Source organism: Pinus tabuliformis, chromosome Q (genome assembly GCF_031772625.1).
Source record: "Pinus tabuliformis cultivar Carrire ecotype Pingquan chromosome Q, CPIR1, whole genome shotgun sequence".
Taxonomy (NCBI): Eukaryota; Viridiplantae; Streptophyta; class Pinopsida; order Pinales; family Pinaceae; genus Pinus; species Pinus tabuliformis.
In genome coordinates, this window is record NC_142296.1 from 972,657,839 (window position 1) to 972,672,277 (window position 14,439).

Consider the following 14,439-nt stretch of genomic DNA (forward strand, 5'->3'; position numbering starts at 1 on the left):
ATCAACTTCCTTACCCTTATCACTGGAAATGTGAACTATAAATAGATTACACCCTTTATGTGACTATGCTTTGCTTGCATAGTTGTCACCATCCTAACTGATGTAGCTTTCTTCTTACCCTATAAGACTCTTGGTTCCCCATTTTCATCAACACACTCAATGGATTTGTCATAATAGTCTACCTTGGTTTTATGTAGATACAACCAATCCATACCCAACAACATATTGTATGAACCCAACGGTAATGCATTCAAATGTGTTGCGATAGGCATACCATTCAAATCAAATGCACAAGCTCTTACCTAGTGATGAACTCGGTTCTTTGTACCTGTAGCCAACTACACTAACCAAGATTTGCATGCAATTCCTTACTCAAACCACACTTATCCACCAAGTCAGGACTAACACAGCTATAATTAGATCCAGGGTCAATCAAAATAGAAATAACTTGATCACAAAGCTTATCATCCATCTCAATGATAGATTCCTGATGCTCTGCTTGTTTGTTATCAAATGTTCGATATATACGAAGAATACTCTGACCAAAATCCCCAACAGTCTATGCCTCCTATGCACTATATATCTGAGGTCTACCACCCTGATTTTGTGGAAAATCTCTCATGCGATGATCTCCTCCACTAGTCCAACATCGCACAAGCTCCTTATTTTTGTTCCTCAAATCGGTGTCCCTGTCCTCTATCTGATGCATTGAACCTCTTAGGTGGTGCAACATTCTCCTTGTTACCTGAATATTGTGGTCTTACTCGCTTCTTGTCCCATTTTCCTTTGTTCTTTGCATTACCTCTCTAATCTGGCTTTGTCTTAGACCTGTGCTTTGATTGTTCATAGCAATAAGACTTTCGGATGGCCTCCTCTAATGATTTAGGCTCATTGAATTCGATTTTGTCTTTAAATGCAACCGGTAATCCACTAATGAACCTCTGAATCTTGGTCTTCTCCTCTGTGAGATAAGGCACATACCTCAATAACTCCAAGAATCTGCTATTGTACTCATCATCTGTCATGGAACCCATCTTTATCTCATAAAATTATTTCACCATGTCATCAAAGTATCTCTCTAACAAATACTTCTTGAATAGTCGCTCAAACTCACTCCAAGTCAAATCCTCCTCATGAATACATCTGACATTCTTCACATCTTCCCACCAAATGTATGTTTTACCTTTGAGACTAAACGTAGCCACTCTAGCTGAATAGTCATGCAATCTGAAGAATTTCCTCATGCCAAGAAACCATGCCTCTGCACCCTATGGTTTCTTCATCTCTCCATCAAATGTTGGTGGCTTTGCTTTCTTAAACTCATCTGGAAAATATCCCCTATCACTCCTTTTGTAAGGATGATAACAATGACGATCATAATGCCTATCTGAATCAGAACTAGAATAATATGTGTCTATCCCCTCTCCTATCCAGAGTGTCCAACATTTTTCCATCTCTGATTGTGTCATCTCTATCCGACCTATGACCACCATGAGACCTATTGCCATCTGCCCCATTAGTTCTATCCTCCTGTTAATATTTGATCTGACATGGTCCTTGTCACTGCAAATCTAACAAACGTTGAAGTATCATTGTGTTTACCTCTAGTTGTTTCTCCTGTACCTGCATGATTCTATCATTATCTGCCTTACAACTCCTTATTTTGTCCTTTAAGCTTCTCAGTGTAACTTCCAAATTGGAAGAGTTCCCAACACCATATTTCTCTTCAAATTCATAGAGAGTGTCTTTGTAGTCAACCATCTTATTAGCCATTTGATATTTCTTCCTGCAAGGTATATATGTCAGCTAAATCAAATTACAATAAACCAACGTACCTTAGCATAGCTCAGGGGGGGTACCTTGTCTTCAAGATCAACAAATAAGTGTGATACATGTATAACATAATCATCACAACATATAGAAACTTAATACATAAGCATATGACCATGCAACCGTCATTCTAGCTACAGTCCAATCATCAATGCATGACCTTAACAACAACACATACTACGACCTCATGCATGAAAACAACCACTATATCAATGTACACTTGACTACATGCAAACATGAACATGCATAAGCAATAAGTAACCAACTGCACGTATGCATAAGCACATATGATTAAGCATGAATGAACGATATTGCATAAATAATATAACCAAACATGAAATATTGTAACCAAACATACTACAACGATACATGTAAGCGACATAAATTGACATGTAACAAGTCATACACTCACGACATTGTATTCCACAATAACAACCTCAAATTTCACATGGCAACATCGCCACAACCATGAAAAACATCATGCAAATGCGATAAACACATGGAATGCAAGTGTGAGAGACACACATGCAACTGACATGCATGCATGACCAACACATAGCACATCCAGTCTAAAGGTTGAACCATACTTTGATACCACTCTGTAACACCCTCCTCCCATATCTGCTCAAGAAACCGGCTTGTCGAGGTAAAAATGCGATGAGAGGCCACTACGATATGATTTGAATTCCTAAGTCACGTTAAGGAAGTGGAACCGATGGAAACACAACATACAAACATTCAACATCAACTTTAGGACCCTCAAGAACTAATCCAACACTTTACACAACTTTCCCTTGGGTCCCACTGAATTTTCGGGCAACTTAAGCCTCAGTCACTCTCATGCTATAGGCATGACAGTGTCTAGAAACCAAAAGTCGCTCTCACAAGCTTTCTTTCCAATGTCCAAAGACTCATTTAGTCAGTGCTACGTATGCATCCCCATGATTTGAGCCATTTTTTCAGGCCAAAAGCCTAGGTCATTGCCCAGAATTAAACCATCTCTTCAGAAGAGTAAAATAACATGAAAATGAAAGTACTAAAGAAAATACTTGTTCAGTACCTTGATTGGACCCCTACTAGCCATGACAGGAATTTCATCAAACATATCAGGAATATGTAAACTACATGTGTAAATAACAGTTTTGAGCATAGGGGTCTCATACGTAGTTGATAATCACTAAGAACCATTGATGCCTCAACACATCAACTTCAATTCCATCCATTAGGTCATAGCTACATTGATCATTCAATTAAAAGTAAAAACATGATGAAAGCCATATATAGGTGCTATCATAAAACACATATATAACCATCATAATAGCAGCAAAATTACTAATGAAATTACAGCCATATAGACCACATATAATCCATCAAAATACTCGTAGAAATACAAGGAGAAATAACCTTTCATTGATGAAGCAAAATCCAAACCCGGGATGGGACTTCCATGTTCCACCTGACTATAGAATGGTTGAGCCAAATCTCTCTTCACCCTTTCACCCTCGTGCCATATTCCAAGCATGAATGTAGGATCTCATAGAACACATCAATCAAAACTCATCTAGGGCTTCCAGAGGCCATCCACCTCAACCCATCAAACAGTGATTCCACCTCACGGTCAGACATCAAAAAACCATCATCAGAATGGTCTCTATCCCATCCATCCAAGGCTCTAGAGTGTTTGTTCCAACCAAGGCTCCAGGACTAGTAACTCAACCCACAGTTGTCACCGAGCTCCAAAGAGTTTGTCCAACCAAGGCTCCAGGACTAGTAACTCAACCCACCAAGGGCTCCACAGCGTTTGTCTAACTAAGGCTATGGGACTAGTAACTCAAGCCAAGTTGTTATAGGTCTCTAAAGCATTCATCCAACCAAGGTGTTATCACTGAAAATTCTGTTGCCAAAATTGCTCAGACTAGCTTAAGGACAAAGTGTTTTCGCAGCGCATAAATCCTTTAGCAGTTTCGCAGCGCAACCTGTTTTAGGTGATTTCGTAGCGCATAATTCATATTTTGCACTGGCTGCGCTACGAAATTGGGAAATGACAGATATTTAAATCGGATTGATGGAAATACTGCAGGAAACGAGGTTTGTCAAGCTTGTAATATTTTGATGGTGATTATTGGCCAGGCGCTGCAAAAGATATAATAATGCAACTTCAACAAGCGAAAGGGAAGACCAAGAAAGCTGCAACCAAAAGAGCATCAGAAGTTGCATCACAAGCTGAGCTTGCAAGCAATACCTCAAAGGATGCTTTATTAATACAAAAGCTTGATGAAAGGGAGTGACATCCTGTCAACAGTAGGGAAAAAGCATTTATTTAATTCTGTTGAAGTCACAGATGTTCCTGCAGATACTAGGGACAAAGATGAAATTGTGGAGAGTGAATCCTTTGATACCCGTCAGGCCTTTCTTAGCTTTTGTCAAGGAAATCACTACCAATATGATACCTTGCCACGTGCCAAGCATTCTTCCATGATGGTTCTTTATCACTTACATAATCCTACAGCACCTGCATTTGTAACCACATGCAATACCTGTCATCATGATATTGAAACAAGGCAAATAAGGCATATTTCTCTGTTTTAAGTTGTCAACTTCCAGGAGGTATTTAGAGCAGCTGAAAGAATATTTTCGAAAATTGAAAGAGGTTTTTATTCCTAACATACTGAACTAGAAAAACCTCTTTCAGTTTCTTCAAATTGATTATGAGCTGGGAGAAACGAGTGACTAAAGTTGCGCTACGAAACTGCTGTAGGTGCAGTTTTTAATTTCCTGTTTTACACATCTTCTTCAAAGACAGATTCTGGGCAGCTGGAGTAGTGTTTTAAAAAAACAAAAGAGGTTTTTGTTAAGTACGGATTGTTTCACAAAAACCTCCTTCAATTTTTCCAAATACGTCTTCTGTGAGAAATTACGAGCTCTGTCTCAAGACATATTTTTCAGCCAGAACATATGGGAGTAGTTGGTTCGATTGCAGATTTATGGGTTAAATATGAAGCTGAAGTGAAGGAAGTTTTCTCAAATGATAGTGCTACTAAATCTGTTGTTGAAGATACCCTTGATGACAATGAACGTGAGCCTGAGAGCTGAAAACAAAGCCTTGAACAAGGAGGTTGTAAATTTGAAGATACAGCTAGGTCAACTAGCTCACTGACTTGAAGAAAAAGGTGCCATTCTTAGTTTTGGGTCAATTTTGTTTAAGCTCCATTATTTTGAAGTCATATAAGTCTTTGATACCTGTGGAAGAAGTCTAAAGATTCAGAAATTCAAGCAAAGAATTCCTTAAGACAAATGCACTCTGTTTTAGCAAAAACAGCAGTTTCGTAGCGCGCTACGAAACTGCTGTAGGTGTTGTTTTATAAGAAAAACAAAGAGTTTAATGATGGGGTCAGTGAATTTTTGAATGAAATGCCTCAAGAACGTAAGGGAGACCATACAAGACTCTCCTAGCTATTCAGAGAGTGACAAGTGTACTTTTTGGAGAAAAGGTGAAATATTTTGTCTTTAGCTAAAGCTTTGTTAAAGGTACTTTATGACCGAATTGTTAGGGTTCTGGTTATGGTTTCCGGTGATTTGGTTTGTACACCTGTTCAGTCCACAAGGCTTCCAGCTCATTGGGAATATGGTGATATGCGTTGTTTTTGAAGAATTAAAGAGTTGGGAACATGTTCTTTAAGTAGTGAAGAATAGAGGGAGACAAGGACCGTGAAAACAGGGCACTTATCTTAATTGATTAATGAGCCATCTACGCAGCCAGTATCCAAAGCCAGCTTGTTCAGTGTATTCTCCTCCAACATATCTCGGCCAAAACAGAAAGTATACAGGTGTCAAGAATCAGAAAGTGATCATGCTACGAGGAGGACAGATTTGAGTTTTGGATAAATTAGGACCTTTTGTAATTACAGTTCAGCACTTATGTAATTAATGAATTAGTTAAACAGTAGATAGGAGTAGTTAATAGCTCAGTCTTCGAGCTCCCCTCATGCTGGAGGAGGAGGCTCAAGATGGTTAAGAATGTATTTCTATATATAGATCAGATTTGGATGTAATAGGGGTTGGATGTTTTTGAAGAAACAGAGTTTATATTGGCTTATGTAAAGACTTGTTACAGTGATATAAAAGACTACTTTTTCTTCTCAGGATTCATACTTTGTTCAGATGCTCAAGATGTATGTGGCTTTGTTTTATCCTTTATGTTTTACAGCTTTATAGATACACAATCACTCTGAATTCACCTAGCTGCTCAGATTTCCTGTGTGTATTTATGAGTTGAGGTTCATTTGAGAAATGTTTTGAGTGTTTAAACATTACATGCCCTGACTTCCATGAATGAGTAGTTTTATGGTTTACTGAAATGGTGTTTGACTCCATGAGCCCAATGGAAGAAATCTTATGTTGTCTGTCCAACCAGCATGTTTATTAAGTCTTTATTTCAAGAGTTAGCCCTCTTAGTGTTAATCATAATCAATAGTTTGTTTTGAGAGAGCCCTCTCAGACTAGGGAGGCTAATCCTTAGTCAAGAGTCTGGTCTGAAATAGTTACATAGATTCTAACTGATAGCAGCCATCAGTACATGATTTTGTGATAACACAAGGCTCCAGGAACTAGTAGCTCAACCCAAGCTAAGGAAACATGAGAACCAACCAAAAACTCAACAAGGAAATATACCCACAAACTCCATGGCTATCCAGGAAATGGAAAGGTTAGGAAATCCAATGTTAATCCAGGCAATCCTCCATGCCAATTACAGATCACAACTAATAATCCACATGCATATGTCAAGCATGCGAAAACTAGTGAATAAATCATACATGCAACTCGGTACCTACAAGAAAATATAACGTAGTTGTTGACCCTGATGCCTTCTTGTGCTTTCGTGCTCTTCCTTTGCCTTCTTGCTCCAAGAATCCAAGTATGCCACACCCACCAAGAGTGCTCCAAGAAAACTCTAAGTCTCCAAGAGTATGAGAGAGAGAGAGAGAATAATAAGAGAGCTCCAAAATTGAACTGACAAAAGGTTACCAACTGATCCTCAAAAACCTTTTTATGAATGAGGCCTCTATTTTTTTCATTTTCCATTATTTTCCTTCAATTTCCTCCTCACATACAACCTATGAGCTTTCACCTCTTTTTTCTCCTAATTTCCATTGTTTCATAAATAGATGTGCCAAAATTTCCATTTTTCCTTTCCAAGGCCTTAGCCATTGCCTTTTCCAATTTCCTTAGCCATAAACAATCACAAGTGATCCCCATCACTAGGATTTTTCCCAACATTTAGCTTGGAATAAGTGTCCTATCAACCATGGTTTTTATTTTGCCTTTATTAACTTTTATTACATGGAATTTTCACCAGGGCTATTACACGTCATGTCTCCATACTGAATGGCACAACTCTCGATCCTCGGATCTCTTTCTGACTCTTTTCGCCCAACGCCATGTGCAACTTTGAGTCCCATTCAGTTAGTCTCAAAAACCTCTTGTGACCCTATCATATGTTTTTACACACCACTGTCCATGTACCATCCATCCTCGTCGATATTACCCTACGATAAATGAGAGACCATAACAAAGTCCTCCTCCTCCAATCTCCTGGTGAGAGCATCTATCTTAGCAGAAGTGGCAACATCGGTGACCTGCTTCCCTTTATTCTTCTCATCATCTCCCGTCTTCTTCTTCATCAGACATCTTAACGAAAAATGACCCATCTTGACATAGTTGAAACACTTGACTTTACTCAAGTCTTTCTTTTGGTTACCCTTCATTCGTGCTACAAGTACCATGTCATCATTTGAAGCCCTCTTCTTTGGATGAAGATCCTCGTCTCACAACTCTTCCTGAATGAAGTTGTTAAAATTGGAAACTAGGGCCAAATCCCACTTTGTACATCTCCTTTGAGGAAGATAATTGTAGCATTGAATTCCTCTTTTCGAAAGGACCAAAATCGACCTAAAGATTACTAAATTTGGATAATGAAACATATTTATTTATTCAAAATAAATTTAACAAGTCATGATCTTATTAAGGCAGGAAAAATTGAAATTTTGAAATTTAAATTTGCCTCCAAATGTCAAGGTTGGCTTCTCCTTCATAAGGTCAAATCATCATGTCTAATGGTATATAATAGGAATCCTCCAACCTCATATATACATCATCAAATTAGCTCTCTCATATATCTGAGGTAGCCAGGTTCAAAAGAAGGATGCGGGCATTTTTTTGGGTTTCCTATTATGTCACAAGGGTTGAGCTACTTATGAGAAATAACCGCAAGAATTGAAGGAATTTATGGGAAGTTTGTATGGGCATTCTTATCACTTCAGGATCAGATTCTTGAAAATCAAATAAGGTCAAGTTTGGGTGTAGCCTTTGTCATGTCTTACTCCAAGTAAGAAGGGCTTTTGCGCTAGTTCCATGTCTCCATTTTGGCCGCGGGATATAAGTTGTGACAGCATGAGATTGAATCACCTATTTCAGGGGTCGTAACGTCTAGTGAGGCTCTTCTCTTCAAGCCGCAGAAATCTGAAGTAACAGCACAATTAATCTAAGGCTTCTTATTGTGATTGGTACAGGATTGCCTCTATCCCTAAGTCTTCAAGCAGACGTCATGGGCGAGGTCCATTGTGAGAATGATGCCTTTTTTATTTAGGGTTGTTGGTATGCTCTTCATTCTCAAAATTTATTAGATCCTTTATTGGAAAGACGTCTTCATTTTAATCTCTCTCTCTCTATTGAACCTCCGATATTAATAAAAGAAGAATTGAGAAAGGGTTTGCCCCATTTTGGGGTTTTTCCCTGGCTTGTGCCAATTACTATGTTCTTTTATCTTGGCTTGTCTTCTACATTCATGTTATTTCATCAGTTACTACTATAAAATAATTATTTATCTGATTTCTAATGGATTAATGTAATAATGAATGAGCCCATGAAGTATCTGACCTCAACAAAGAACATGTTAACCTAAAATTAACATGGAATCATATCTTGGTGAAGACAAGCCCAAGCAAGATGCAATATCTAGGCAATTTATCTTCCTCCTCTAATTCTTTGGATCAGTTAAGATTTGATAGTTAATGAACGAATAAATATTTTGAATTGAATGTCGTATCTTTTTGAACTATTAAGATGTCTGCTACGGGTTCGATTGTATCACACATTTTTTCAAGAAATTGAAGAAAGACATTCACATCAATTACCTATTCACGAGAATATGTAAGCTTATAACAGTGGAGCTTCTACACTCACATTGAAACCACCCTTCTGCCATCTCATGAATGCCATACGTGGATTGGCAGCTTGACATTGGTTGATATCAACTATCATAACTTTTGGGATATTTCTTTGTGGAATAGATACGTAATATCGCTATATTTTTCCATAGTTACTATGGCTACAGTTGCGAGATTTTTTTTGGGTGCATTATCTGGGATTCATTTTGCATGATTTTTTGTCCAATGAAGTTTTCCAGATCAAGGCTTAGAAACTCCAACTATGCAGCCCTGAATATATATCCCTTGCGGCACAGTTTCTGAGTGGGATGCAAGGGTTTCTTTTTGGTTTATAAGTTTCAAAGGGTTTTCATTGGGCCATTGATTCAGATCAGCGGAGTAAAGGGATGGTTGATGCAAAATAAGGCCAAGCTACTTATATGAGCTATCGAATTAGAAGGTGTCTAAGGCTGAGAATCATTTCCGAGTGAAATGCGGCAATCTTTGCTTCCCATCGTTTGTTTTCATTCCACAATCTTAGGCACTGAAGTCAAAGAAGAAAGAAATTGATTATGTTTATTTTCCTTGTTCTTAATACGAAATATATTTTAGAGATTATACAAATTTGTGCACTATTTATCAGAGGGGTCACTTTCCTCGACAAAGTTATTCATTTTCTCATGGTGACGCTGATCATCGGTGATTTTCCGGTCCTCATTGTTGTCGTTAGACGTAATCATCGGATCAATGATAAAAAATGAAACATAGACAAAACTCACTCTCCTCTCCCACAAGGGATGCCAAGGGGCGTTAGTCATATGCAGATTAGAGATCTTTACCTCATGATAAGAGTCATATTCCATCAAGGTCACTATCTAGAAGCAGTAAGAGGAAGGAGAGGAAAGAGACAGAGGTTGGACAGGCATCTTGGTGATTAAGTGATGATACCGGCCATGGAAATACAAAAGAAATCAAGTCTCCATATGCTAGTTCAAGAGATGCATTTGAAGAATAAGAGATCAATGCACTTAATGACCAGAAAGGTGACCTAGAGGCTCAGATCCAAAATAAAGAAGTTCATCAAAGAACATATTCGTTTTGTTAGAACACAGGAGGATGTGAAAATATCACAAGGTCGTTTGCAAAATATGGTAGATGAGTTTCCATTAGGAAAAACTTAAAGTCATATTAAAAAATCTAATGTCAATATAGAATCAAATCATCTAATTCAGAAAGGGTTGAATCTAACTGAATCTGCAGACACAAAGAAAGAGGATATTGTTGTCAAAGTCAGTGATGCATATGCTAATGAATCTGTATAGAGGAATTCCTCCTTCCACAAAAATATTGAAGCAGTGAAGTTTATTGGTCAACATAGAAGTATTTCGAACAAGGTCAACAAATTAGAGGAGATTGGTTTAGTGGTGAACTCAATTCATAGACTACAAGCATTAAATGATAAAGAAGGAAAACTGGTAACCAACGAGTTTGAGGATAATCCCAACAAAGTCAAGAATAGAGAAGGTTCTCTTTCTCCGATTAGCGTACCAGAAGAGAATTTGAAAGGATGGGAAACAGGATTTTGTTTGCCCTCTATTGGCATGGTTGCACATGGTAAATATGAGCATATCAAAGCTGTTGACATTGATAACTGATACTCAAAAAGAGAATGCCCGCATCATATAATCACTCAACATAGGGAAAGCATTTCTAACAAAGTTTTATCCACTGGAAACTATTTATGCCAATCATTACAATGAGTAACTTGATGATGGTCTCTTGAGGACAATGGAAACCTTGATAACGTCCTCTTGATGGCATGACTGTATCCATGAGTCTTTGATGAAGGATAATAATTTCTCTGAACAATATTCCAGTGATTCTTATGGACAGTAAGGCATTGCGTCTACATACCTTATGTGGTTTATTGTCAGTAAAATCAAGACCTTCCTAACAATGTATCTAGCAATCAAGTGAAACAGTAACATGGTTGATGATAAAGGAAGGGACCTAATAAATTGTGACCTATGATTGAACTTGGGTTCATATGGTTGTACCATGATCTTATAATGTGAAGACATAACAACTTGTTAAAGAAAAATAGAAAGCAGTAAAGAGAGAGCATAATAATTCAAGGTCAAAATTGACATAAATCTTGCAAGGAGGAATAGTCTTCCTAGAAGTATGAAGGCCTGGACCTAGTCCAAGATAGAACTCTGTTCTATTATTATATACAATATTGTTACGGTTAGTAGCTATGGTGATATATTGTAACTCTAGTAACTTGATAATCTGGTTCACAACTTCAATTGTGAACAATAAAGACGTAAATCTTGGACAACTTATTTTTCTGAACGGTTACCTATTATAAGCTATAAGGATCTTCCATAAAAAGAAATTGAAACACCCTTGATAAGTAATGCAGCTCACCTAAAGATTTCATTCTTGAAGAGAAACTAGGAGAAGGAGTGCTTGATAGATTCCATACCTTGACAAGCATGACAAGAAGAAGACTCTGAGTTAGATATCTTGGTTGTATTAAGCCCGGATCTTATGAAGAATGGTTTTATAGATATGAATGCTTGAATGAGAAAGACTCATTCTCATCATGGATTGGGAAATTTGATGCGTTGGTAGCTGACTTCTAACAACAAAGGATAATACAACGAGGATTGTGATGATTCTTCATAATTTTCCTCTTACATGAAGTTGTTGCCTCGTGCAAGGTCTCATCTCTCATATAGGAAGCTAGTGATTTAAGGATTCATGATCACCCTAAGCAAGGCTTCAGAGGGAGCTATAAAATATCTAATTATTATTTTTTTCCGATGAATTTTTTATGGAATCAAGTCATGACAGTTGAGTTTGATAAACTGCATACAAGCTACATGATTATGTCTGAATAATTCTAGCACATGGGCCAAAGGATTAATAGATGATTGCAAATAGCTCAATGTTTTTATTTTGAGCAAGCCTGCATTCCCAATATTCATAGGGAGATGTAATTTCATCTTCCTTATGAAAGAAGTTGGAATTCTTGGAAAGACCCTACTATGAGAGTTCCTTATTGAGCATTGAGCTCTGGGAGCTCTTGAGGACTTGAGGTACTTCTTGAAGTTATAAGAAACCATAGATGAGTTTTTCACCTTTCCCTATAGGTGCGCTATGTACAGGGTGAGTGGTTCACCTTCTGCTATGATTGATAACACGTGTGTAGGGTGAGTGGTTCCTTTCCCCTACTATTGATGACATATACATAGGATGAGTGGTTCACCTTCTCTTATGGCATATGAGCAGGATAAGTGGTTCACCTTAACCTTTGGACACCCCAGTGAGAGATGCATACAGGAAACTACTGGTTGTCACATGTGGACATGTCAGTGGGCGTGGTTCATCCTTTCCCCACATGTAGGATTCTCATTCCCTACAATTATTGGTTGACATGTCAGTGGGACGTGGTTCATCCTTCCCCATGTGTATGATCCTTCATATGATTGATTGTTGTGACTTGTGTTTGTAGGATATGGTTTATCCTTTCCCTACATATGATTTTAACTTGTGTTTGTAGGACGTGGTTCATCCTTTCCCTACTCTCGGTGATTTGCATATGTAGGATGTGGTTCGTCCTTTCCCTACGTGTGATTGTGATGTGTGATTGTAGGATGTGGTTCGTCCTTTCCCTACATGTGATTGTGATGTGTGATTGTAGGATGTGATTCGTCCTTTCCCTACGTATGATTGTGATGTGTGATTGTAGGATGTGGTTTGTCCTTTCCCTACTTATGGTTGTGAGCAGGATGTGATACATTCTTTCCCTGCTATTGATTTAGTATCATCCTACCCATGTAGTCTAGGACACATGGGAAGTACCTCTCATCTAGCCAATGAATTGGGAAAAGTGGTTAGGGATCATAACACTACTGATGGATGCATTGGGTACTGTCGTACTCCTTATGACTAGGATACTTGGTGTTCTTTAACTTGATCTGGGATCAAGTCTGATTGAGGTTTTACCTCTGGACTGACTTTTGTTAGTGGAGAGTGGTAAGGTCTTGTGACTCACTATTGACCAATTCTTATTCATTATTACTTTAGTGTTTAGCAAAGAAAAGTAGAGCAAATTCGAGATACATAGATGGTTCATGATGGCATGATGATCAGTGACATAGTTTTTGGTTTGTCAAGTGGGATTCTCCCTAGTTGAGAGGGAGACTTGTTAAAATTGGAAACTAGGGCCAAATCCCACTTTGGACAGCTCCTTTTAGGAAGATAATTGTAGCATTGAATTCCTCTTTTTGAGAGGACCAAAATCAACCTAAATATCACTAATAAGGAAACATATTTATTTATTCAAAAGAAATTTAACAAGTCATGATCTTATCAAGGCAGGAAAAATTAAAATTTTGAAATTTAAATTCGCCTCCAAATGTCAAGTTCGGCTTCTCCTTCATAAGCTCAAATCATCATGTCTAATGGTATATAAGAGGCATCCTCCAACCTCATATCTACATCATCAAATTAGATTTCTCGTATATCTGAGGTAGCCAGGTTCAGAAGAAGGATGCAAGAGTGTTTTTGGGTTTCCTATTCTGTCACAAGGGTCAAGCTACTTATGATAAATAACCGCAGCAACTAAAGGAATTTCTGGGTAGTTTGTATGGGCCTTCTTATCGCTTCAGGACCGGATTCTTGAACATCAAATAAGGTTGATTTTGGGTGTAGCCTTTGTCATGTCTTACTCCAAGTAAGAAGGGATTATGTGCTAGTTACATGTCTATGTTTTGGCCACAGGATAGAAGTTGCTACAGTAGCAGATTGAATCACCTATTTCAGGGATCGTAATGCCTAGTGAGGTTCTTCTCTTCAAGCCGCAGCAATCTGAAGGAAAATTGAAATTAATCTAAGGCTTCTTCTTGTGATTGGTACAAGGTTTCCTCTATCCCTAGGTCTTCAAGCAAACGTCATGGGCACGGTCCACTATGAGAAGGATGCCTTTTATTTAGGGTTGTTGGTATGCTCTTCATTCTCATAAGTTATTAGATCCTCTATTGGCAAGACATCTTCGTTGTACACACTCTCTCTATATTGAACCTTTGATATTAATAAAAGAAGAATTGAGAAATGGTTTTCCCCATTATGGGGTTTTCCCTTGGCTTGTGCCAATTACTGTGTTCTTTTATCTTGGCTTGTCTTCTGCATTCATGGTCTTTCATAAGTTACTACCATAAGATAATGATTGATGTGATTGCTAATGGATTAATGTAATAATGAATGAGCTCATGAAGTATCTAACCTCAGCAAAGAAAATGTTAACCTAAAATTAACAGAAGTCGTCCCACAATCCCCTTAATGAAGGGAAACAATCCCCTTGATGAAGGGCTTACATTCCTTAATAAACCCTTTC

The 14,439-nt window shown here is 38.0% G+C and overlaps 1 pseudogene; it reads left to right on the forward strand.

Annotated features, from left to right (window-relative positions):
* Nucleotides 1-4,785: 4,785 nt before the first annotated feature.
* On the forward strand, nucleotides 4,786-10,799 carry LOC149222731 (zinc finger CCCH domain-containing protein 13-like; annotated as a pseudogene).
* The last annotated feature ends 3,640 nt before the right edge of the window (nucleotides 10,800-14,439 follow it).